General features: G+C 44.6%; 1 long non-coding RNA gene across 1 annotated transcript; it reads right to left on the bottom strand.

The window, feature by feature from the left end:
- Nucleotides 1-1,292: 1,292 nt before the first annotated feature.
- LOC309643705 lies at nucleotides 1,293-20,189 on the bottom strand. Its single transcript, XR_014254009.1, has 3 exons — nucleotides 10,541-20,189; nucleotides 3,961-4,132; nucleotides 1,293-1,669 (listed from the first exon to the last, which is right to left on the bottom strand). It is a non-coding gene; the product is annotated as an uncharacterized lncRNA (long non-coding RNA).
- Between the last annotated feature and the right edge of the window lie 1,844 nt (nucleotides 20,190-22,033).

Genomic DNA, 22,033 nt, shown 5'->3' with positions numbered 1-22,033 from the left:
ATTCCATATTTATTAATTGTAAGATTCAGTACTTTTTATATACCACTAAAAAGCCCAATATGATTTGTATCAATTGTACGATATGCCTCAATTGCGGGGGTGTTAAAAAATGAAATATTACATCTTAGAATAATTGAAGTACTGCATTAGTGTGTGTATATGTGTATGTATGTGTGTGTGTGTGTATATATGTGTGTGTGTGTGTGTGTGTGTGTGTGTGTGTGTGTATGCCCTTAAATTGAAAGATGAAGCTTCATTTAGGTTTATTTGAAAGATGGAGCCCTGTTTAGGTTTATTTCCTGCTTCTCTCACTTTAATCTGTGTTTAGGAATTTTCACCCAAGCAACCATAGTAGTGGCTTCTGAGCTTTGGCAGTTGTTTTCTTCCTGTCTGTTGTGCATTGTGAAAGGGAATGTATTGATTGCGCTGAAGCAGCAGAAGTAGAGTTTTTAATTTGATTGTAATCCAAGGGCTTATTTCGAAGTCAGGGGCCAGGCGGTTGAACAATGGTGCTTGCAGCTTCCCGACAGCTGCCCTGTATCAGGGAAATGCTCTTTCATCCTACGCAAGCAGTAAGCCGGCCACATGAAGAACTTGCATCCTCAGTGTCAGCATGGGCTCACTCATTGCTCTGGAATCCTACCATCCTGTATACAGCCCATCGCTAGCCTGTCTTCAACTAACACTTTCTTCCAGCTCATCATCCAAGCCCTTCCCCAAATTGGCTTTCCTAACCATTCTATTGAAAGGCCATCAGTAACTCTGATCCTGGTACCAACTTCAACCACCTCTTCTTTTAAAATAATTATGTCAAAATGAAAAAATATTATCCTACCCTTGGTTGGGGTTCTTTCAGAAACAGATCTTAAAGAGGAGGATTCCAGCTCAAGTTAGTGTTTTGGGAAGTGCAGGTGCGTGGTCCATGGTGAAGTGATGTTGGGAAGGCAGACAGCCAATAGGAGTGTGTGTTAAGCCAACGGGCACCATGGAACTGGAGCTCAGCCCCTGGGACATCTCTGAAGAACAGTCCAGAAAACTTGTGTCAGAAGGATCCCTCCTCCAGCCTGGGGCGGGGGGTGGTGGGGGGCTGGGCTATTTTTTGTAACAGTTCTATTGGACATTCAAGTGTGCTATGATTTTGAGTAGATTAGGGTTGTGCTGTAACTATCACTACAGTCCATAACAGAAACAATTTAGTTTTCAGTCATAACTGTTCTATTACTTAGCCCTTTACAGAAATTATTTATTTTGGCTATGTCTTTTACTTTTTTAAAAAATTACATGGGACTGAGTGAACTGATGAGGATGAGTATAATTTTTGTGACTTTCTGTTTGAATTAAAAAAAAAAAAATCCCACAAGGACTCAGAGGCAAAGAATATACAAATCAATTTTCACTGCAAAGTAAAGGAGCTGTTACAGTGGAGGATTACTGGACTGAATGTCAGTATTATCACATAATATGAGTGTGTTTCATGTTTGGTAATTGCAATCATTGTTGCTTTTGTTGTGGTCATCCATGTACAATGCTTGGTGTCAGGCTATTTATCTCTTGTAAAAATAAAATACAGTGTGTGTGTGTGAAAAAAAAAAAATTTCGAAAGGAATATCTTGTTCTCTGAATACTCCTCTTTCCATAGCCGCCTGTTCTTTATGGATGCAATGACTTCCTATAAGAAAATAAATTAGACTTTTATTTTGATAATCCATGGATTTTCTAAGGGCTTGGTTATGAAGAGAACATTAAGCGATTATTTGCCATTTTTGTGAATGAAAGATTGAACTGACTTGTATAAGTTCCTGAGAAGGATTTCTTTTTCAGTGCTATTCACCCAAAAGTCCACTTCCCTGCATTTGGAGTGAGGGTTTGTATGCGTGTGTGTCTTGGTTTAGGCTGACGTCCTTTCAGGGACTGAGCAGGTGGGGAACAGGTAGATTTGACCCCAGAAGCTGGAGCTGCCTTTCCTCTTTTTGCTCTGGGCTTGTTTGGGGTGTTCTGCTTAGCTTCTCCCAACCCACATACTGCATCTCTCTGCTCAGTTTAGGGAACATTTCCTAGCATGTAAGCATCTGAGCTCATGCTCACCCAACTTGTGTAGATATGTGTGTGCACGTGCGTGCGTATGTGTGTGTGTGTGTGTGTGTGTGTGTGTGTGTTTGGTGGGGGGCAGTGCTGGTCCAGATGGTGTGCAGCCAGGCCCTCAGTCAAATCACCCCCATTGCCTCCTCGAACCTGGGAGCTTCTGTGGGGCTCCCATGGGAAGGCCGGCCGCGTATCCCCTGCAGCCTTTTCTCGTTCATGTTCTGGACTGTGCTTTCCTTCTGGTTTGTCCATTGATAAAATTCCGTGTGTTTTCCATCTTTCCGAGAGGAAATCTTTCTGTTGCTGGTACCATGTTCGTTGCCAGCGCTGCCTTGGGTTTCTTCATTTTTGTCTCCCTTATTGTCATTTCAAGGTGATTTTAGTAGTGGGAGGAGGCCAGCACTTGTGACCGCGTTCTGTTCTGAACTGGGGTCCCCAGGCTGTCCCTCCTGGTCCCTGACCTCTGCGGCGTTTCACTCCGTGCTCTCCTGCCTGCCCTGTATGACAGGCACTCCTCGTCCATCTGCGCCGCTGCAGAATCCTGTGCTCCTTAATCCTGTCGGCTCCCTGGTCCTGAGCTGCCCACGCTGCTCCCACAGCCTCCTGCCTGGCCTCCCCCTTAGGGTCCTCCTGCTGCGCCGCTCCCCAGTGTTCCCACCACTGAACCCCACTCTTCAGTCTACCTCCAGTGAAGAAACCAATGGGAAACCTTCCAAGTTCATTTCTCGCCCACCTCTCCTCCTCTGCCACCCTCCTGCCCTTCACTCAGTTCCTCCTCTGCAGAACCTGCCTACCTGGCTTCTCCCTGTAGGGACAGATCTGCCTTGAAGCCCAGCACACTCTCGGGGTCACACTTGTCTACTTTATAGACTTAGGGTCACAGTCAGACCCCCCAGATGTCCCCCCTGCCCCTACCCCCCATCCTGGGGAAATGGGTCCCTGAGGCCCCAGGTCTGGCGGAGGCCTTACGAAATGGGAGGGGTTCCATTTTATGGTTTCTATGGTAAATTTCCCCCTGACTTAAAAGCACTGTCCCTTGGCTCCTGGTCTCTTTGAATGCTTTTACCTCTAGGGCAGGTAGGGGTGGGGTGCAGACCTTCAGTTCCCCTCCAAGTGGCTCTGGGTTGCCCAGGAGCGTGGTGGATGTTTGAATGCCCTTCCGATCAAGGAAGAAGATTAGTATTCAAGGTCAGTTCCTTTGTTGTCGGGGTCAGAGCACTTGCTACCTTGCCTTGTCCTTGTCGATATCTGCCCTGTGCTCCCCCTCAAAGCACCCTCAACCCTCCTCTGACTGCCTTGGCACAAGGCCTCTCCTTCCCTCCCTTGTTTGTCTTTATTATCCTGGTGGTGACAACGGGAACTGGCCTGAAAGGGCCTGGGCCAGAGCTGTCTCCCCCTGCCCTGTCCTCCACGCTGTCCCCTGTGCTGCAGCTACTGACGGGTGGGGTGGGAGTGAGGGCTGGCCCGGGGAAGGGGGCTCAGGGGCTTGTTCACAGACACCCGACCCTGCCCAGGCAGCACCCCTTCAGCTGCCCAAAATTCCAGAGTGGGTGGGAGGTGGCCAGGCCTTCCTCACCTCGGTCTGGTCCTACCCAAGCTCTCCCTGGACAAAGGCCTGGCGCTCGCCTCCTTTGAATCAGTGGCCCTCTGGACTCTTCCTCCTCTCGTTCAAGGGTTCAAGGCACTGGACTCAGAATGCCTCTTCCCACTTGTCCCACCTCATTGCAAAATGGGATACAGTCATGAGATGTTAACCAATCATCAGATGATTTATTTCCAGTCTGTGGGCAGAGAAGAGAATGGAAACGCAGAATTTTGTTGGCACATAGCAAAGTTAGCCAAGGGGCAGGCTTGGAGGGGCCTAGCAGGAAGTCTTACCGTGCAGAGACCCAGGGGCAGACAACAGGTGCCACGGTCCAGAATGGCAACAAGGCTCAAGTCCTGTCTGTCCTGCCCGTCGGAACCTTGAGGCCCAGCACACCGGAGCGGCAGTCAGTCAGGAGCCAGAGTTGCAGATTCTGTGGCCTCTGGTCTGCTCTTACCCTCCTGGCTGGTGAGATGGGAGAACCCCAGAGAGGCACAAGGGGAGAAGAACCAAGAAAATGATCAAACCTGGGCAATCCCGAACCTCTTAAATAGCGGTAATCTCACATGTATCTTTCCTCTTGTGGGATGTAAGAAATGAGTATTGAGGGCTAAAGTTGTCGGGCTTAGAGTTGGTGGGAAATGCCTTTATTTATTTGATTTCGAAAGCCTCCCAGAGTGAGTCACTGTGGAAGGAATGAAGAAGGAGGGGCTGTGATGCATGGTCAGAAAAGCTAGAGAAACTTCTCACTCATGGAGTCCTGCTGGATTGGAGAACAAGATGAACAGAAGATGCAGCACAACCCCATGGAGAGCCCGCTGGCCCATGAGGCGGGGGAGGGGCGTTTCATGGCCTATCTTGCTGGTTACACTTCCAGAAATCGCAGAGGTGCTTATTGGAATGAGCTGGCACGGTCCCTGCAACTGAGTACCTGCTCAACAAATAGGAGCTATTATAACAATTTAAAAAACTCAGCTGTGGCAGATTTTTAATAACATGGCAAACAAAATATTTTCTGCTTTACTCAAAGTCTGGGCGTTTTTCATTGCTGGTAGACCAACCCTGTAAGTTATTCTTCTGAGACGGGATTGATTTGTTTGGGGAATCTTGCACTTAGAAAACTTGAAATTCAAAAATAATTTTTAAATTTTAATTTTGAATTAATTTTTTGTTTCCAGAAAAGTTGTAGAGCAGAGAGTACCCGTATATGTCCAACCCAACTTTCCCTAACGTTAACATCTTACATAACCACATCACAATGATCAAAATGAACATTAACCAACCAACGACAGGAAATCAGTACTGCTCTAATTCTATTACCTACACTACAGACCTTACGGGGATTTTACTAATTTTTTCCACTAATGTCCATTAGGCTCCTGTTCAAGGTCCCACATTACATGTAGTTATTTTTCCTTGGCCTTCTGCAATCTATTAGTTTCTAAACCTTTCCTGACTTTAATCTTTTTGAAGAGTACTCGTTATTTGTACAGTGTCCTTCAACTTGGGCTTGTCTGATGTTTTCTCACGATTTGCATGAGGTTTTGTATTTTTGGCAAGAATACCACAGAGGTGGTGTTTTGTCCCCAGTGCATCCTGTTGGGGACTCCTGGTGTCAATATGTCCCATTCCTGGCAATTTTAACCTTTGTTTAACCTGGTTTCTCCTCTGTAAGGTACTTTCTCTTTGTAGTTAAGAAATATCTTGGATGGCATTTGTACATTTAAAACTAACAAATAACTGAGTTAATGCATCTAAAGCACTTAAGGCCTGGCGTGTAGTAAGTGCTCAAGGAATATAGCTGTTGTTTTTTTCATCATCACTTTTATTGCTGCCTCCGTCCCAGTTCTGTCCCTGGTTTTCCTCTGGTGTTGGCTGCCTTTACTGTTCCCTTCATTATCCACTGCATACCCTGCCGATCCAACCTGCACTGGGCACTTCCTCACGTTGGGGTTGGCTTTCTCATTCAAACTGTCTGTGGCCTCAGGAAGGGCACGGAAGAGCTGGAGGCGTCTCGGCACGTGGGGGTCGGGGTGGGGCAAGAGCCTCCTGTTACTCCAGGCTGAGGGGAAAGCCTGCTAGCAGGAGGAGCGCTCATCTCTCTTTGTGGGATGTGCTTACTTTAGAGGGGGCCTTGGCTGGGGAGGCCGGCTGGCCCATATCATTCACGGTGGAAGTCTGGACCAGAGCCCGAGGACCCACGGTCACACTCCTCGTGGACCTGCAGGGACAGGATGAAGGAGAGCCCACCTGGCTGAGGCCTTGAAGCAGGAATGAGCCAGAGGCAGACCTCCTTCTGTAGAAGGTGGTGGAGTTTTCTCCAGCGAGGCGGTGGGTTGCTGCTCTGAGCCACCTTCAGGGGTCACTCTAAGGGGGAGGGTCAGGGGTGGAGGGAGCCCTGAGCCCTCCCTTCCTGCACAATGCCCAAGTAAAGCAACCCTGGCTCCGCCTAGATGAGAGCAGGGGCTCCTCAGCCAAGGTCAGGAGATGCCAGTGCTCTCAAGGAAGCCTGCTACAAACTGCTTTCCAGGAGGTTCCTTGTCCTTCTAGCACACACCGTTTTGTTTGCAGAATGGCTTTTATTTGACAGCCTTCTCAGCCTCCCAGACTCTTCCCGTGCGTTAGAGCACTCGGGCTCTATTTTGACACAGAGGTGAAGTTTCGCATGTTTGAAAATAGCTGCCATGCAGAGGACTGTTGTAGCTCCTGTTTTTGCCTGCAGCACACTTTCCTCCATCCTCCTCCTTCTGGAAGCAGACCGAGCCCCGGGACTGGAGGGTTGGGCCCGTGGCCAGCCGGGACCCACGGGAGTCCTCCCTGCGCTGGGAGAGGAGTACTCTTCTTCTTCGGGGCTGATGGAATTGCCCGGCCAGCTCCCTGACTCTCTGCAGGAAGCTTCCCATCGGCAGAGGGAACAAACAAGGGCGACTCGTGTGGAAGCAGGAAGAGGGGGTGGAGAGGGCGATGGTGACACATGGGAGCGTTTGAGCCCTGGGTCCACGTCCACCGCTGGCCCTTCCCGGCTATGTGAGTCAATGCGTTCCTTTCCTCTCAAGCTCGCCGGGGTTGGGTTTCTTGGTCCTGGCTGACACCATGAAGCCTAGTTCCTTCCCTGAGTTCTAGGTTGAGCCCAGCCGTGGATGCCTCCAGATTCCTACACCAAGGCACCCAATTTCAGGTCGATTTCTCCCAGGAGGCAGCTGGGGATGGGAGTTGATGTACTTCTCTTCGGCCAAAGGATCTGGGTGGAAAGATCCAGGAAGCAGGCAGCAGGGAGTAGGAAGTAATCTCCTTTCTCCCAGCGTGTGTTCAGCGTCGGTCTGGAGATCCCCGGATGAGAGAGTTTACAGCTTCTCTTTCAGGGTCAGGTTTACAGGCTCAGTTTATAAGTGTTAGCTCTGGTGACATGTGAAGAGCCAAAAAAAGAAAAGGAAGAAGCGTGTGTGCGCTCACGTGAGTGTGCGCGTGTGTAAAATCCAGTTCCCTGGGAGAAGATGCTGGTGGGCTGGGAGAAGAATGGGGAGGGGGAGGTGCTTAGCTGCGTCTACAGCCAGCGCGTGGGGTGCGGGTACCCCCAAGGGGCCTCACAGTCAGGTGAGGGAGACCCTGGCAGCTGCACAGTGGGGGAGCGAGCAGCTGGTACCGGCTGTGAGGGGAAGGTGGGTGGGTGCTCATTAGAAGGTTCTGTGCTCCAAGCTGCACGGGGCTCTCCGGGGCCTGAGCGAGCTGGGGCCGGGCAGCGTACAGCTGCGGAGGTTGGAACGATGCCCTGCTTTCATTATCGATGTGACCATTCCTGAAAGGGTGCTTGGTGTTGGCAGGCGTGGGGAGGCGAGACCTCTGGGCCTGTTGGAGGGAGTGAGTGAGTTGCCGCTTGGGTGCAAAGCGCTCTGGCTGCTGGGAGGGGAGTTCAGCGCGTCTGTGAGATGTGATCCATTGAGCCCAATCCCGGTTTCCTCCTTCGGTTCACACATGAGGCAGGCGAGGCTTAAGAAGTTATGTCAACTCAAGTTCACACAACCAGCAAGTCAGGACCCAGAACTTATACTTGGGGCGTCTGACTCCAAAGTGTAAGGGCTTTACCTCACTGTGGGACTGTCTCCCTGGGCCTGCCAGAGGAGGACGTGCAAGGCCATCCGTCCCAGGAAGTGCCACTAGCGCTGTGGCATCTGTGCCCAGGTCCCCGGCCCTGAGCTTGTATTTGCCCTTTGGCCTCTGACCCCACTGTCCAGAGATTTTTTTCCCTCCGTCAGCCACCTAACTCAGGTTTCGTCTTCCGAGAGTCTGACCCCAGCCCCACCCTGGTGCCCCACTGTGAAGAGCCTGGGGTTCTACTCACAGACCCACAGTGTTTGTTGATGAAGATGTGTGGCCCCCGAGAAGATGTGTTAGTCGGTGAAAAAAACTGAGGCTCACAGAGCATGTGACCTTTTCATTTCAAATAGGCAGTAAAAGGTAAGGCAGGTTAGTGATTGCCTAGGGCTTGGAGGTGATGGAGGAGGGAAATGGGGAGTGACTATTAAGGAGTATGTGGTTTCTTTAGGTGAAAATGGTCTAAAATTCATTGTGGTGATGGTTGTACAACTCTGAATATACTAAAAACCATTGAATTGTACACTTCAAAAAAGTGAATTGTGTGGTATGTGAGTTATATCTCAGTAAAGTTGCTACTAAAAAAAATTAAATTTCACCACATTTTAAGGGGGGAAAAGGGTAAGGCAGGGCCTCAATTCCAAGTCTTGCACAAAACAGACCAAATCAGTTGAGTCACATTGTTCCCCCAGTACCAGTAACGGACACATTGGGCTCTACGATGGTTACTGCCCACTAGACGTGTCCTTTTAATGTTTCCCCCCGGTTGTCCATACACGCCTTCCCAGTTCTGGAGACAGAGGCCTAAGGCCTCTTCCGATGTTGAAATTCTGTAATTGTGATTCCATGATGCTGTGAGACCCCTGCCTGTCCGTGAGCTGGTTGCTTGGAATCAGGGGTGCAGTCAGGGCAAAGGGCTGTCGGTCTCTGGGCTCAGTCACTTTGCTGCCTTCCCATCAGTCACCCTGTTAGACTAGGTGTGCACCCAGGATGAGGCCGGTTCCGTCTTGTCCGTCCCTGAGTCCCTGGTGCCTGCTGTCCTGTTCCTCCACTTTATTGGCTTCAGAGCACTGGTTTCTTTGTACGTAGTCTGCCATCCACACCCACAGGGCAGAGGTGTGTCTTCCTGTTCACCTCTGTACCTGCCCATGACAGGAGCTCAAGGGTTGGGTGTTGAATGAATGAATATGCGAAACATAGTAATATTTGTCCATAGAAGACGTATGTGAGTGAATAGATAACTTTCCCAAGTGTTTTTCCTAAGATTTTTGTACTAACCAGATTGATTTAATTTGAGTTTAATATTTGTTCTCTTCCACTCAGTTTTCACATAAAGTAGGTGAAAAGTTCTCTGAGGGCAGGTATCTGTTGTGTTTACCTCTGTATCTTGTCCGTAATAGGAGCTTAATAGAGAGTTGTTGAATGAATGAATAGATGAACATGGTAATATTTGTTGAAGGAAGAAAAGGTAGTATAACAAGCAAAATGTCCCCAGAGAGGAAAGGGGGAAAGAGCAGGGGAGTGTTTGTTCCACATAGTTGCTGACTCTTTTTTTTTTTTTTTTTTTTTTTTAGTTTTTTAATTGAAGTGTAATTGATTTACAATGTTGTGTTAGTTTCTGGTGTACAGCAAAATGATTCAGTTTTTTATATATATATATATATATATATATATATATATATATATATATTCTTTTCCATTAGTTTCATTACACGATACTGAATATAGTTCCCTGTGCTATAAGTAGGACCTTTTGTTTCTCTATTTTATATATAGTAGTTTGTATCTGCTAATCCCAAACTCCTAATTTATCCCTCCCTCAACCTCTTTCCCCTTTGGTAACCATAAATTTGTTTTCTATGTCTGTGAGTCTGTTTCTGTTTTGTAAATAAGTTCATTTGTATCATATTTTAGATTCCACATTGTAAGTGATATCAGGTGGTATTTGTCTTTCTCTTTCCACACAGTTGCTAAATCTATTTTTTATTTTACTTTATTTTGGTGGGGGGCGTCACCTGAGTTTTTTCCCCCAGTTTTGTTGAGATATAATTGATGTACAGCACTGTATAAGTTTAAGGTGTACAGCATAATGATTTGATTTACATGCATCATGAAATGATGACCACAATAAGTTTAGTGAGCATCCATCATCTCATATATATACAAAATAAAAGAAAAAGAAAAAACATATTTGTTCCTTGTGATGAAAACTCTTAGGATTTATTCTCTTAGCAATTTTCATATGTAACATACAGCAGTGTTAATTATAAAAATCATGTTGTACATGTCATCCCTAGTACTTATTTATCTTATAACTGGAAGTTTATGTCTTTTGACACCTTCATCCAATTCCATCTTCCCCTACCCTCTGCCTCTGGTAACTACAAATCTGATCTCTTTTTCTATGAGTTTATTTGTGTGTTTGTTTTTTGAAGTGTAATTGACCTACAGCACTATATTTGTTCCTGGTGCACAACATAGTGATTCACTATTGCTATACATTACATAAGTCTAGTTACCATCTTTCACCATATAAAGTTATTACATTATTATTGACTATATTCCCCATACTGTACATTTCATCCACATGACTCATTTTTTTGTAATTGGAAGTTTGTACTTCTTGATCTCCCTCACCTATTTCACTCCTCTCCCCTCTGGCTAACTCTTTATTATGTCCTTTCTCTCTGTCCTATCCTGTCCCCTTACATGGGCTCAGATTGCCTACACAAGGATAACCTGAAGATAGTAAATACCTGGCCGCAAGTGGCAGTCACTTACCTCAAGGACTACCTGGATCACTCCTTGTCCAGTCCTCCAACTCCCATTTGCCTCTGCTCTTAGCTTTGATATCTGTCCCAGTCCTGCATTTAATGACTCATTTTGAGACCTGAATCTCAGCCTGAGACATCTGACTGGAGTCTGGCATTCAATCTCCAGCCCTGCCTATGGTCACAGTGGATGAGACACTCCTAATTTCTGCCCCACCCTATAGGCCAACCAGCCAGGTTGTATCCTGTCCAGTGTCCCTGCCAGTGGAGGGAGATAGAAAATTAATCTGGAGATGAGCTTCTTCTTGGAGGAGACTCCAAGTGTCTAAACTTAGTGACTTGCTTCTAATCAATAGAATACGGCAAAGATACTGAGTGTCACTTTCATGATTAGGTTATAAATGATTTCCTGTTAGCAAACTCTCTCTTTTGGTAGTTTTAATGGAGGAAGTTGTCATGTTGGAAAGGCCTATGTGGCAAGAAACTGAGAGTGGCCTCTGGCCATCTGCCAACTGGGAAATGAGGCCTTAAATCTAACAGCCCTGAAGGAAGTGAATCCTGCCAACAACCACATGAATGGGCTTAGAACTGGCTCATTCCCCAGTTGAGCCTCCAGATGAGACTGCAGAGCTGAGGCCAACACACCTTGGTTGCAGCATGGATTCCTCACCCTCAGAAACTGTGAGATAATAAGTGTATGTGAAAGCACTAAGATTTGGTATAATTTGTAACTCAGTTGGAGATAACTAATACATTGTGTCTGTTTTGTTTTATGCTCTCCACCAAGGAATAAATTTACTATGAAGCTAGTGAAATTTAAGTTTCTGGGCCCCTCACTTGCATCATCCCTTTGCACAGCCCTGGGAGAGCCCTTAGCAATGTGTTCACATGGTCATATGTTTTTGTAAAGTTTATAGGAAATATTTTAACTGCAATTAGTTAGGGTTGGTGCTTCTTGCTGCTTCAGCCTTCCTCTTGAGTCTGGTGGTGTGGCAATGGGGGAGGACATTTTGAGGATCTGACTAAGGGGAAGTTGATTTGAGATACATTTAGTGGGACTTGGGAATGTCCAGGTGTGTGGCTTGCAGTCGCTTCTGTGTCAAGTCATGTTGCTAGCAAAGTTTCACATGCTGGTACTTGGCAGAGTTAGGATTCAATCCAAGGTTCATCTCATGGATTTAACACTAGACTAGGTTGATTTTCATCTTCTCAGTGATTCATCAGTGGCTTTGATTTCTTAACTTAAAGTCATGAGACTCTGCCTTCAGATATTTGCTACATTTGACACTTTTTCCACCTTCCCACCCGGTCTAACACCCTAGTCTTATCACCCATTGACACCATCCCTGTGCCCTTTGCTTGATCCATGGAACTTCTCTTTTTGCTGGGCCTACCTGTGCTCATACTTCTCCCTCAGCCTGAAATGGCTTCTCCCAAGCACGCCTATGTAGAGTCTTCTTAAGTTTTTGCTGTCTTGATATGAAATACTGATATAACATAAAACTCATATTAAGCCACTGTGAAGATATTGGTGTCAAAATGGGTGATGAGTGTAGTCAATTCCAAGAATAAGATGAGTCACCGAACAAGAGAACTTGAAAGTCCCTGAAATTAGATACAGCTGCTATGTAAAAGGAACTTGATAGTTTTCCCCAAATTTGGGAAAAATCCTAACAATATATATGGTATTACAAATAATGAATTGTGAAGCTGAAAGACTTTTCTAAACCATCAATGAAAAGCCAGTTTTGATCAAACATGCTAGAAGAAAGACTGAGTGATCCTTCTGTTCTCTCTGTAAAAAATCATTTCACAAAATTGTTGTTCTGTGAAGTATGATCAGAGTGTGCAGATCAAAAAATATAGGGGAAAAAGTATGATAGAGGTGTCTCAGGCAGTTTATAAAATATGTTAATTTGGGGGGTTTATGATTCTTTTATTTCTAAGCTATACACAAATTTTTAATTTGTTGCAATTTGCTTCCTTATTTCAAGACAAATTTTTTGTGTGTATTTGGTGTTTTGTGTTCTTTCTTTTAAGAGGGTCACAAAATTGCACCAGCTTCAGGGTCCAGAAAGCCTGGAACTACTCCTGTTCCTATCAAGTAGGAGAGAAAATTCCTTGATGCAAAGATTGGGAGGGACTTCCCCAGTGGCAGTGCAGTGGTTAAGAATCCGCCTGCCAATGCAGGGGACATGGGTTTGAGCCCTGCTCTGGGAAGATCGCACATGCCATGGAGCAACTAAGCCCATGCGCCACAACTACTGAGCCTGTGCTCTAGAGGCTGAGAGCCACAACTACTGAGCCCACGAGCCACGACTACTGAGCCCACGTGCCACAACTACTGAAGCCCGCGTGCCTAGAGCCCGTGCTCTGTAACAAAGCGAAGCCACCACAATGAGAAGCCTGCACATTGCAACGAAGAGTAGCCCCCGCTCACCACAACTAGAGAAAGCCCGCACGCAGCAATGAAGACCCAACGCAGCCAAAAAAAAAAAGATTGGGATTCCTTCTTCCTACTTTCCCCCCTCAGAGACCAGCTGTATCTTACATATCTTTAGAAGAGCAATATTTTTTTTTTCTAAATTTAATTCAACTAAAAATGCTTTGGTTTTGAGGAGCGCAGGCAAAAGGAACACATGATTAAATGGGTCTTCTGTCTGAAATGTGGTTGGGTGGAGCAGGAAGTAGGGAAGTTCTCTATAAACTGAGAAGATGGCAGAATCAGAATCTCAGGTGGAAGTTATATTCAGAGACACTTCAGTTAATTGTGAGAAACACCTTTTTAATAGTTGACCATATATTGAGGACCCTACCTGGACAGGCAGGTGGATTCCATGACACCTGAAGTCTCCTCATTCAATACCTGGATGCTGAGGGTGGCAGTTCAGGCCTGACTAGGGGAGCTGGTACCTGGAGACTGGACTTGGCTTTGGGGCAGGGCGCACCCTGGGGCACAGGCCCTGTTGTAAGTCTAGTCCAGCAGGTAGACCTCTGGGCCCATGAATGGTGTCAAGGAGACCTTATTAGGAGTGGTGGAGGGGTATTTGGAGCTTTGGAACAGGAATCTGGTATGGGAATGTGGGGAGGGCTGAGCAGGTCACTATGACAGACCTGGGGCTCCAGGCAAATCAGAAGGCCAGCCCGGGGGAGGGGATAGTACTGAAGGAAGCAAAATCAAACGCCAGACTCTGGGGGAGTCAGATGGAACCCCCTGTTTCGAGATCAGCTCACAGGCCTGACTTGTGGTCTTGTTGGCAATAGGAGTATCTGCTGACACTTAGGAGTCTTTCCAGCTCTTTGCCTCCTGTCAGCTGCACGAGCGAGTAACCACAGTGAAATATCTCATAATACGTCGTTTAAATATAGCTCAGAATTCTGAAATCTCATTTACTGGTTGATCTACTCTACAGTTCTCTCTTCCTTAACATAAAGGCAGCTACTTGAGACCATCAGAAACGATCAACTTAAGAGGAAGACAATGTCCTTAATCTGCTCCTTGTCATTATGCTGCCTCTCAGGCTTTTCAAGCTGGCTGAGAAATATCAAAAGGAAGCTCTTGAGAAAGGCTTGGGGCCTCAGTCATTTCCTGACTGTCAGTCCCAACATAGATTGCAGATCACAGGTTGAGAAAGCCTCCCTTAGCAGGGCTGTATTCCTTAACATCTCAAAAGAAAATCGACTAAACAAAGACAATAACAATGATTTGTGGGGTTTATAACATATGTAAAAGTAAAATGCATGAAAACAATTGCATAAAGGCTGGGAGCGGGGAGATGGGAGTATACTACTGTAAAGTACTTATATGATACATGAAATGATATAATATCACTTGAAGGTAGATTGTCATAAGTTAGCAACCATTAAAGTAAAGAAACAGAGTTATAGCTAATAAGCCAATAAAGGAGATAAAATAGGATCATAAAATATGCTCAATTAATCTACAGGTAGGCAGAAAAAGGAAACAAAGGACATATAGGACCAATAGAAAACAAATAACAAAATGATAGACTCAAAGCCTCATTACATCAATAATCACATTAAATGAAAATGGCCTAAACACCCCCAATTGAAAGATAAAGAATGTCAGATTGATTATCAAAACAAGACCGAACTATATGCTGCCTGCATGAAACATTCTTAAATATCAAGATAATAGGGTAAAAGTAAAAATGGATGGAAAAAGATGTACATGCAAGCACTAGTCAAAAGAAAACTGGGGTGGCTAAATTAATATTAGACAAAGTTGATTTCATAGAAATAAAGTCACTTCATAATGACAAAGGGGTCAATTCGTCAAGAAGATGTAAAAATCCTAAATATTTATGTACTTAACAGATCTTCAAAACACATGAAGCAAAAACAGGTAGAACAGCAAAGAGAAACAGACAAATCCACAATTATGGTTGGAGGTTTCAATACTCTTCCTTCAATAATTGATAGGACATGAAGATAGAACATATCAGAAGTTTCTTAACATGTATCTCATATGTATAGGAAGAGTAACTCAGGGAAGAGTACCTCAAAGAGGTGGCTAGAACTTGAGCTTAAGTACCATTTTCAGCTAAAACAAAGGAAGAAAAGTGTGGGAGAAGCAAGTTATGGGGAAGTGACCAGGAAAGGTACAGTAAATAAGGGTAAGATTTATTATGCAGATTTAAGTCTGTGCCTTCTTCACTGATAAGTCCCCTGTGATCTATAGTCCACCCTCTTTCCTGGTACAGAGAGGAAGACACCCGTACAAATGGAGAGTTCCTTTATAAATGTAAATTTCCCTTATGAAAGGGTAACTTCTACTCTGTTTTCAGTGCTTCTCCTCTGTCTGCTTTTTCTCAAAATAATGAGCTCAAAATAATCCTTAAACCAAAGAGGCATATTTAGGGTGGCATATTCTACTCTCTCACAGTGGCCCTTGTTCTGGACCTCAGTCAGCTCCCCTATTACACACTAGTCACTGTGCTCAAACTTTACAAACATGACTTCATTAAAAACAAGCCAACAAACAAGCAAATGATGCCTCAGACCTGCCTTCAGAGAGCCAGTAATCTACCTGAGAGACGGGTCTTTCATCAACTCCCTATAAAACAAAGAGGAAGAATATCAGAATTATGACAGCAGATTCTAAAAAGAGCCATTAATCCTGTCAGAGGATTTGGGAGGGATTCACAAAAAAGGCAGCTACCTTGAAGGATTTTGATAAGCAAGGTGTACAGCATGCTTGGATGGAGGATGAGGGGGAGCAAAGATCCACAGATGATGATGATTATTTTTTTGATCCACAGATTATTAAAAGCACCAGTTAACGTGGGAAAACCACATTGTAGATGCCTGCTATGGAACTGGAGATTCCAGGATTTTTGTAATTATTGGTGTGGTTGAACAGATTTTCCCATGTTCATGGTCTGCTCATCTGTTTACATTTTATATATTTGGTCTTGGATTTAGAACTTGTCCTTAGATCTTGGCCCCAGAGCCTAATGTTCTTCTGTTTCCGTGAATCACAAAAAGGCTTTCCTTTCATTGTCTTGGAAAGAAAATGCTTGCTCAGTAGAGGTGCAGAATCTGCTTTGATTTTAGACCCTCCTGATGGCTATTTGGACATTTGACCATTCTACTCTTATTTGTTTCAAGATAATTTGAAAAGAAGAGAAAGGAATTCTTGAGCCACAAAACCCAAATCATGGTTTCTCACAATTTGCTCCAGATGGGGCAGGAGGTTCTGAATCACAGCAACATGTAAAAGGTGTTATATAGAGCCATTATTTTTTCATTCAAGAGTTATTTTTGTTACCAACTACACATTTAATGAAATACTGGCCAACTATTGACTGTGTATCTTAAAAAGCAGAGAGCACAGGTTTCAGAATCAAGCTGACTTGGGTTGGAATCTTGGCTGTCTATTTATTAGTTGTGAACCCAGGGGTATGTAATTTAGCTTCTCTGAGGCTCAGTTTTCTCATCTGAGAAATGGGTCTAACTAAAATATAACCAAGCCTTCCCGGGCAGCTCAGATCTGGCCTCACCAAATAATGACACATTAGAAAAAGAAGGGGAAAACCCCCCATAAATCTGACTACAAAGGGATTAAAGAATAATCTACGGTGTTTCTTTGAAATTAGGACATATTTTCAACCCATGGGAACTTGTAATTGATAGCTTTCCTTCCTTGCACGTGAATGATGTATCTTGCCATTGATTGCATCTTATAGTCAGTGGTCTTAGATTAGATGAAACCTAGCAGATTTTGTACTGAGGTTTTCCTGGAGCTCTGGAAAAAGGAATAGGTTATACTTCATGTACCAGAACTTTAAAAAAATCCTCTCCAAATATCATTCTTTCCCCCAAATTCTCCTCCCCTCTGTAGTGACCTGACACTTCCCTCTTTTATCGCTATAGCCGTCTCTCCCACCGAGCAGCCCCTCCCAGGCTTCTCCTAGCCCCTCATCCCTGTCCTTACTTTCTCCTTACCCTCTGCTTCCCCCCTTAATCTCCAGCTCCCTACAGTCCCTCAGAGTCTCCATCATTTTATTCCAATTTAGCCCTCTCTCTTGGCTTCTCCATTTCCTGTCCCCAATAGCACCTCATCAAGGAAAAGAAAGAGTCCTCCCAGTAATCTACCTACTTGGAAGGTGAAGAGCAAGGAGGCAATTATGAATACTTAACATTTAATTTTTTGTGTGTGGTTTCATATATAATAATACTATCTACCTCATGAGACTTTGTGAGGATTAGAAGAGATAGAGAATGTAAACACTTGGCAAGTTGCTGGCACGTGTTAATAATTTAATCATTGTTAGCTATCATTATTTACTCTTGTTCTATAAATGATTGTACAATCAACATTGTAACCACACACAAAAGAAAAAAGACCAAAGGGTAAAGAATCACCCATTGTCTTACCATTACGTATTTTCCTGATAGTGATCATAAAAATGCCATGCTGAAATTTGACTTTTATGCTTTTCTAGTGACAGAGCATTCTTATGAATCACAGTCTATACATGGAGATATAATAGGGTAGAAAGAAAGTCATTTTGCATTTTTAATGCATTTTAACATGTAGTATTCTATGATATTTTTAGATCACCACAGAGAGGAACTTACTGTCATCTTCCTGTAGCTAGCATGAGTTTCTTTTTCTCAGAAGAAGGCCATCTGGCAGACACTTTTGAAATTCAAAGGAATACTACTACCTACTGTTCTTTTTTTAAAAATGTATTTACTTATTTATTTATTTGGTTATGCTGGGTCTTAGTTGTGGCTCGAGGGCTCCTTTACTTGCGGCTCTCAGGCTCCTTAGTTGCGGCAGGCAGGCTCCTTAGTTGTGGCATGCAAACTCTCAGTTGCGGCATGCATGTGGGATCTAGTTCCCTGACCAGGGATCGAACCCCAGCCTCTGCGTTGGGAGCGCAGAGTCTTAACCACTGTTCCACCAGGGAAGTCCCTACTACCTACTATTCTAATGAAGTACCTGAAGAGGTCTATAAAAAACTTCAGAAACTAGGGTAATAATTTTTAAGATGTTTTCCTATTTCTAGTCATGGAGTTTAAAATGCAACCCGTGGTCTTGGTTGTCATTTCACATAATGTGATTGGGAATTGAAGAGACTGCCTCAAAGGCTGAGACCCTGCTATAGACTGAATTGTGCCCCCCACCAAATTCATAGGTTAAAGCCCTAACCCCCAGTGTGATGGTATTTGGAGATGGGGCCTTTGGGGACGTGATTAGGGTTAGAGGAGGTCATGAGGTTGGGACCCTCATCATGGGATTAGTGCCCTTGTAAGAGACACCAGAGAGCTCTCTTTCCCTGTGTGCACAAAAACAAGAGAGCACATAGTGAGGTGGTGGCTGCTGACAGGCCAAGAGAAGGAGCTCAGAATGAACCCTACCTTGCCAACACCTTGATCTTGACCTTCCCAGCCTCCAGAACTGTGAGAAAAATTGTTTGTTTAAGCCACCCAGCCTATGGTATTCTGTTATGGCAGCCCAAGTAAACTAATACAGTCTGGTATCCTCCCATAGTCAAAGTCAGCATAAAGGTTAACGCTGAGATTTCTTAGGCCAGTCTCTCCAAGAAAAGGGAAATAAGTCTCTTCGTGAAAGTTGAGACAATGTAAGAACTAAAGAACATATACGTAATACAGGCATATCTCAGAGATATTGCAGGTTGGGCTATAAACCACCACAATAAAGTGAGTTACATGAATTTTTTTTTTGTTTCCCAGTGCATAAAAAAATTATGTTTAAGCTATACTGTGGTCTATTAAGCGTGCAATAGCGTTATATCTTTAAAAAGTACATACCTTAATTTAGAAATTCTTATTACTAATAAATGTTGACTATCATCTGAGCCTTCAGGGAGTTGTAGTAGTAACATCAGAGGTGACTGATCACAGATCACCATAACAAACATAATAATAATGAAAAAGTTTGAAAGATTGAGAGAATTACCAAAATGTGACATAGAGACCCGAAGTGAGCCAATGTTGCTGGAAAAATGGCACAGACAGGGTTGCCACAAACCTTCAATTTGTAAAAAACACACTATCTGCGAAGCGCAATAAAACAATAAAGCGAGGTGTGCCTGTATTGCAAATGAAGCCGTGATGAAACTCAAAACTCAAAATTAGTTTCATTTTAAGAAATTGCAACAGGATGCTCAAATGTTCCTTGATTTCTTTGCTGGCTAAAGGATGGATATGATGAGTTCATACCCAGCACAGGATATACTGCTGTCTCAGCAGGTTTCACGCTGCTGTTTGGGTACTGACCACTTCAGCAGCTGCTCAGAGCTTCTCCTGAGGGCCCTGTCATTTTATGGTTCAGCTAAGAGCCCTTAGACCATGTGCCTGGGGTAGGACACAAATGACCTATGCCCTGAGGATTTCCTCGGCCTTGAGGACAACTAGGTTCTTCCCTAAAGGCAAGTCTTTTTTTTTCCTTTAATATTTTATTGTTTTAAAAATATTTATTTGGCTGTGCCGGGTCTTAGTTGCGGTATGCGGGATCTAGTTCCCTGACCAGGGATTGAACCCGGGCCCCCTGCATTGGGAGTGTGGAGTCTTAACCACTGGACCACTAGGGAAGTCCCCTAAAGGCAATTCTTAACTCAGCTCTTTTTTGGGCTCTGAGAGAGAGAATATATAATAAATATGGTAAATTAAAGAGTAATTTCCCTGAGAGCCATGTGACAGAAAAAATTTCCTCTTCCCTTCTTCCATTTTGCTATTTATTTGTATGGTGGGAGATGAAAATTTTGCTTTTTAGAACAAGAACCAACTGCTGCCACCTTCCCGTTCTAGAGAAATGTCTTATTTTGTCTGAGGGGAAATGGTCCTCAGTCTGGGTGAGTCCCTGGCTGGTCTCGGTGTTCAAGGTGGGCACTCAGATCCAGGCCAAATGCACGGGGCTACGTCTTCCCCAGTGAGGCGGGAAGAATTTTGAATTCCTAGAGGCAGCCCTGGAGCAGGGGCTGAGGGGCAAGGAAGAGAAGGGAGGGAAGGCGGAGAGGTTTAGAGAAAGGGGAATGGAGGACTTAATGTCCAGATAGCACAGAGTGAGGCCTGAGAAGGGGAAGCCAGTGAAACACTCGAAAGGTTAGGAATACTCAAAGGTTCAAACAGCAGATGTGCACATAGTGGCTGGCAGTGCTGCAAAGCGGCCCCCTCTCCAGCCTTTATAAAGGTGTGCCACACACAGCTGCCTTGGGCCAGTGATGGCTCTGCAAAATCAACAGGGAGCTGGGTTCCAGGGGTAGGACCCAGAGAAGGGGACAGCCGCAGTGCATGACATAGGCATTCAGTGGGAATAGGAAACTAGAATGAGGTGTTCACGAGAGGGAAAACTCTAGGAAGGCACAGATTGAACCATTGAGGTGCAAAGGTTAAGGACAGGGCCACTCCCTGAGGTGGAGGACTTCCCAGCCCACATCTGAGTCAGGTGTAGTCAGGATGTGGTTTTACTGTTGGGCCCTGGGAGAGTCCCTGCCAGAGTCCAGAGGAGGGAGGACACAGCCAGGACCAGTTTTTACAGTCCTGCTCACCGTCTGAGGAAGAGTCGAGCCCCAAATCTCAAAGCAGAGTCCCAACCTGAGTGGTAGACTTGGACACTCTCGTGGTCTAACATTGGAAGTACCAGACAGCCTGGAGTTGGCAGCTGGTCACATGGTCCTGTCTGTGTGGATGGTGAGGGGCTAGGAAGGAAACCCAGGTGGGTCACTGTGGCCTTCTGCAGCAACTACTTGTTATCTTTGGGGACAAGGCAAGGTGTGAAGTAGATAAAATCTTAACTGTGATAAGATCAGAAGCCAGAATGTTTTGATACTTCTTAAATTTCTTCTGTTTATTCTCTTTCTTTCATGTTTAGCAAAATCATTATGAAAGCCTGCTACAGCTGGGCTAAGAATGTCAAAGTATAATTTTCAAAAAGTTAAAAACATAGCTCTCATACAAGCATACAGTGAGCCCTTGTCAAATATTTATCTAGCTCACGAAGGAGGGAACCAGCATGATGACAAAGCTAGTTCAAAGGAGAATCAACTGAAGTATATACAGCCAGTGAAAAGAAGAATGCTAAAATAAGATGGCTGAGTTAGATATGAAACAGGTTAATGTCCTTATAGGGCAATCAAACTGTCACCTTTGGGCCTATCTTTTCTACCAGACAGACGTCATTTACATCTTTACAGGGGTAAAAGTCATTTGCAAAACATATCACTCTTTTACACATTAAGCAACTTCACAGAGCCTGGCCTAATCAGTTGTAAGTTGTGGGTCAAACATCCCTTAGAAAATCAGATGACTCACAGGCAGGTTGTTACACAGAGTCATGTGGTTTTAAAAGGTCATACAGTAATCACTCTGCTGAATTTCCAATTTTTGGATAACTTTTCTTAAGGGGAAGCAGGGCCCTAGACCATTGTCCTCACTTAGACGACTAAAGAGGAGGAGCAGAGTCTTGGTGCCCTTATGATGGGGTTGAAGTGATTCAGGAAGGGAAGTCCAGAGGTGGCTGAAACTCCAGGAAGATGAGGAAATGACTATCTAGCCCTCCCCTCCTGGGGATTCTTCTTTTATTTCTAAAACCGGACCTTTCTGCTACTGATCCTATAAAGGTACTGCTGGTCTTTATATCCACCAAGACCCTCTGTGCCACCACTTGGGAACCCTTGACCTAGCACTGGGTTCAACACGTTATGGGTAACCCAAGCACTGCCCTATGTACTAGGGGTGGGGGATTTAAATGCTAAAGCCTCTTTGAGGACAATTTGGCAGTATCTATCTATCGACATTTTTTTAAAATTGTGATAAAATATATGGAACTTACCATTTTAACCATTTTTAAGTGTACAGTTCAATGCTATTAAGTCCATTCACATTGTTGTGCAACCATTACCACTATCCATCTCCAGCATTCTTTTAATCTTCCCAAACTGGAATTTTAACAATAACTTCCTATTCCCCCTCCCCCCAGCTCCTGGTAATCACCGTTCTCATTTCTGTC

This window comes from Balaenoptera physalus, assembly GCF_965194825.1.
Source record: "Balaenoptera physalus genome assembly, chromosome: 15".
NCBI lineage: Eukaryota > Metazoa > Chordata > Mammalia > Artiodactyla > Balaenopteridae > Balaenoptera > Balaenoptera physalus.
The sequence above is the reverse complement of the archived record's forward strand: the minus strand, read 5'-3'. Positions and strand labels throughout refer to the sequence as shown.